Source organism: Pinus tabuliformis, chromosome Q, assembly GCF_031772625.1.
Source record: "Pinus tabuliformis cultivar Carrire ecotype Pingquan chromosome Q, CPIR1, whole genome shotgun sequence".
In the NCBI taxonomy this organism is placed as follows: Eukaryota; Viridiplantae; Streptophyta; class Pinopsida; order Pinales; family Pinaceae; genus Pinus; species Pinus tabuliformis.
The window spans coordinates 62,683,216-62,688,536 of record NC_142296.1 but is presented as its reverse complement, the minus strand read 5'-3'; positions in this window follow the sequence as shown (position 1 = coordinate 62,688,536).

Here is a 5,321-nt window from a genome sequence, read left to right as displayed (position 1 = left end):
CTAGGGACCAGGTTTCATAAATTTTCAGACTGGATCCGTGAATAACATCAATCAAACATCAAGTATATCTGTATCAACCAAACTTCTTTGCACCAAACAAAAACTAAATCAATGATGTACCCAAAAAACAGTAATAGTAACCAGACACCTATTCTGAACCCAGAACACTGCAGCAATAGACAGAGTTAGCTCAGACATATTTCAAGAGACGTACGCTACTTCAATGTGTACAACCTCCATGCATTTGTTGTTGAATTAAGGCCAACCTGCGTATACGTTATTTTAAATTACATAACCAGCGTGTATACGCGCCTTTGCTTTGTGAAACCTGCATATAGATCTATAAAAGATAATTCATGCTTTTCACTTATTCAAACAAAGTTATACCCAGATTATCAGATTTATAGATCAAGTCATGCACCAAAAATATCAGATCAAAATCACACAAAGATAATACTATTCAAGCCTTAAGATCCATCAATAGTACTTATCCTTCTTCTTGCGCTCAGGTTCCTCATTGTCTCAGATTCAACTATGCACCATAACCCAATGACCGGTATTCCATATCTAGTTCTTCCTAAGATATTCAATGCTTGAGTCAATACCCTTGCCTAATGATCTCCTTCCCCTTTTATAGTCTTAGTACTTACACAATACCATGGTCCAAAACCATAAAGAATTAACACCTTGGACCAAATACCTGGGTTCAACACTTTAGACGAGATACCATGGTCCAAAACCATAGGTCCAAATACCAAGGACTAAATACCTGGGTTCAACACTTTAGACGAGATACCATGGTCCAAAACCATAGGTCCAGATACCAAGGACTAAATACCATGGACCAAAAATAAGTTTTCCCACACGTACGCACATTTTCGTGCATGAAAGTACGTGCTTACGCATACACTCCTACGTGTATACGCGACTTCGTCAAAGGGAACCTGCGTATACCACTTTTTCTTTCATTATGAGATCATGAACATTGATCTACCATCAAAGCGTGAACAGTGGTCTACCATCTAAGTGAGTTGCCATTAAGGACAACACCTGTGTCATAGTGCCAAACTCGTGTCATAATGCCAACAAGCTCCCCCTTTGGACTTGATGGCAACCCCAAGTCACTCAAAGTCCTTCTCCCCCTTTGACATCAAGGGAAAAGGGTTATGCTCCCCTAAGTACATGCTAAAATCTCTGCTTTGCTTTGCTATCCCTTCTCCCCCAGACAGTAGGCAAGGTCTGCAAAATGATGTTCTACAAGAAGAAACATGACTTTATACATCATACATGACCTTCCTATCACCAAAGACTAATACATACAACCATTTCCCAACCAAGAGGGGATATACCAATATTGACTCATCCACCCAACCAATTGGGGATACACCAAAAGTCTACACAAGAACATTACATCATCCATCCCAGGCATAGTGGGGAAACCAAATTAGGCCGTTACGTGACCTTGATAAGAAAAGAAATAGATGAAATATCTACAACAAGACTATGATAGTTATCAACAACTATCATCAGCAGTATCTGTCAATCATCATTCAGACCAGCAACCATGATCTCCTTCTGCACCTGTTCCACTTGAACCCAAAAACACGGTGAAATTGAACCAAGATCTTCTAAGATAATGCCAACAATGCATTATTAGAAGAGTATATATGCTCCCCCTGAACCTGTGCTAGATGGTCTCTGTCAAACCCATATTAGGCTCTTTTCATCCTGAGGCTGGCCCACTGTTTGTCTTCAAACCAACATATACGCGACTGTATCCACATAAACCAGCGTACGTACGTGGATTCTCCTCATTAAACTCATGTACAACCACTTTTCTCTGAAACAGACAAATTTCAATTGCAAGATGATACATCAACTACTCCCAGCTTCTGTCTGAGGTATTCAAATGTCTCCCTGGGTAGTGGTTCTGTGAGTATATCAGCAACCTGTTCCTTCAAGGGAACATACTCCAATTTGACCTTTTGTTCAAGCACTTGTTCTCAGAGAAAGTGATATTTGATAGGTATGTGCTTGGTCTTTGAATGCATGACTGGATTTTTTGAAATGCTGATTGCACTTGTATTATCACATAAAATAGAGATAGGTGGAGTACAAGTGATTTGAAAATCTTTCAAAATTTGCATCATCCAAAGGAGTTGTGTGCAACAAGATGCAGCAACCACATATTCCGCTTCGGCTGTAGATAAAGCAATTGAACTTTCTTTCTTGTTGAACCAAGATACTAATCTGGAACCCATAAAGAATGCACCACCACTAGTGCTTTTTCTATCATCCACGCTTCCTGCCCAATCTGCATCTGTATATGCATGAAGTGTGAGATCTGTATCTCTAGGATACCATAGGCCATAGTTTCGTGCCCCTTGAAGATATTTGAAAATTATTTTAATCGCCTGAATATGTGCCTCTTTTGGATTTTCCTGGAATCTTCCAACTATTCCCACTGCATGCATGATGTCTCGTCAGGTACCAGTCAGGTAGAGCAGACTACCAATCATGGATCTATAGGTTGGTTGATGAATTGCTGTTGAATCATCATTTTTGTTGAGGCTGCATCCTGTTACCATAGGGGTACATACTAGTTTTGAATCTTCCATGACATATTTCTTCAAGATCCCCTTGAGGTACTTGGTTTGTGATAAAAAGATAACGTCTTTATTTTGTTGGACTTGTAAACCAAGAAAATATGTCAGCTGACCAAGCAAGGAAATTTCAAATACTTTCTGCATCACCAAAGAAAAGTTTTGACTCATGGCTTCTTCATTGCTACTAAAGATGATATCATCAACATACACAACAAGTATTAGCAATTTATTATTATCAATTTTTACATATAGATTGCTATTTGCTGATTATTTTGAAAAACCTTGTTGATGGAGGTATTTGTCTAGACAATAATACCAAGCCCTTGGAGCCTGTTTAATACCATAGAGTGCCCTCTTAAGTCTGCATACAAGTTTTGGATCATTTCCAAGGATGAATCCATCTGGTTTCTCAATATAAACTTCTTCTTCCAAGTCTCCATTTAAAAAGGCAAATTTCACATCCATTTGAAAAACTTTGAACTTTTGAAAGCTAGAAAGAGCAAGGAACATTCTTATGACTTTAAGTCTAGCAACTGGTGCAAAAGTTTCTTCAAAGTCTATACCTTCTTGTTGAGCATACCCTTTACAAACGAGTCTGGCCTTGTTTCTAATAACATCTCCATTTTCATTCAGCTTGTTTTTGAATATCCATTTTGTCCCTATGACATTCTTATCATTTGGTCTAGGAACCAACTCCCAAGTGTTATTATTTTCAATCTGCTCAAGTTCTTCATTCATGGCCTTGACCCAGAATTCATCTTTGCATGCTTCTGTTACATTTTATGGTTCAATGGAGGAGAGCAATGCTAGATAGCTTGAGGCTTCTGAAATAGTTCTTCTTGTTTGTACACCCACCTCTTTCTGCCCCAAAATTTGAGTTTTTGGATGATTCTTCTGAATGTACCTGGATGGGGTATTTTCTTCTATCCTTATCTGTTCTTCTGGTGCCTCATGGGTTTCTTCTTCATCATAAGTCTGATTTGATGTTGAAGGATAGTCCTCATCATCTTCGAAATCTTCAGATTTACCTGCCTAGGAATGTTTCCTTCTTCATTAATCACTACATCAATACTTTCAACAAATTTTCCAAGTCTCTTATTGCAACACTTATATCCTTTGCTATAACCAAGGAGAATGCCTTCATCTGCTCTAGGTTCAAATTTGCCAAGGTTTTCATCAGTCCTTTTGATGTAACATTTGCTTCCAAAAATTTTGAAGTATATAACTGTGGGAGTCTTACCATACCGAAGTTCATGAGGAGTTTCAGTGTTGTTCACCTAGACGTTTGTCTTGTTTAGAATAGTAACCGCAGCAAATGCAGCTTCACCTCAGAATGTTGCGGGAGTTCTAGACTCATCAAGCATAGCACAAGCCATTTGTTGAATTGTTCTGTTCATCCTTTCCACTACTCCATTTTGCTAAGGAGTCCCTGTAGTAGAGAATTCCCTTCTTATTCCATGTGCTTCAAAAAAATCGAAAAATTCATCTGAGGTAAATTCCCCTCCTCGATCAGACCTGAGGCATTTCATTCTACGATCTGATTCATTTTCAACCAAGGCTTTAAATGCTTTTAACTTTTCGAAATCTTCATATTTATGCTTTAGAAGTCCTATCCAACACATCCTGGAAAAGGCATCAATGAACAATATGAAGTATTCTTCTCCTCGAGGTGACCTTTTCCTAGTTGGACCACATACATCAGTATGGACAAGTTCAAGTGGCCTACTAGATAATCCTTCCTTCTCAGGGAAATTAGTTCTGGTTTGCTTACCAAACTGACATCATTTTCATATTGTATTGTCTGGAATTCTGATGTCAGGGAGATCACGAACTGCCTGATATTTGAATGCTTTCCTTATCTGAGAGAAGCTTAGATGCCCCAATCTTCTGTGCCATAGCTAGTGTTCATCATTCTTGCTTAGATAGCATTATTTTTGTCCTCCCTTGAGTATGTATAAATTATTTGGAGTTCTTATGCCTATGATCACTATTTCTCCTGTATCAAGCTCACGAACAATACATCCATTTGATCAAAATATTACCTCATTTCCTTGATCACACATTTGACTGACACTCAATAGATTATGCTTTAAGCTATCAACATACATAACATTTACAGCTTTGACCTTTTCTTTCAAAAGAACAGAACCTTTACCTTTTATGAATTTAGGGGTGTCATTTCCAAATGAGACCTTGTTTCCCTTTTCTAAGGCACTATATGACTGAAGTTTTTCTTTATCACTGGTCATATGTTTCAAGCATCAACTGTTGATGTACCACTGATTTTCTTGTCCTTCCGCATATAAGGCTATACCACATCTTTCTGTTTGTGGTTCTTTCTTTTTCCATATTTTGGGACTCAATGAAGCTTGCTCCTTCTAAGTTTTTTGCCGAAACCTACTCCTGCATTCAGAATCTTCATGACCAAAGTTGTTACAAATAGAACATTCTATTTCATTTTCAAGAGCAGAAAGTTATTATAGGTCCTTTTCATGATTCCAGTCACACTCCCTTGATTTCGTGCTTCTTTGGTCATGATGGTCTTGTAGGCAAGACGTTGAGCTACTTTGTGTCCAAAGTTATGACAAGAGAAACATTGGATATTGAAGAAATTCCCATGATTATCAAACCTCCCATCCAGGTGATTGTAATTTCCATAGCCATTCATTCTTAAGGAAAATTGAGAATGACTTACCTGTGGTTGGTTGTAGCTTC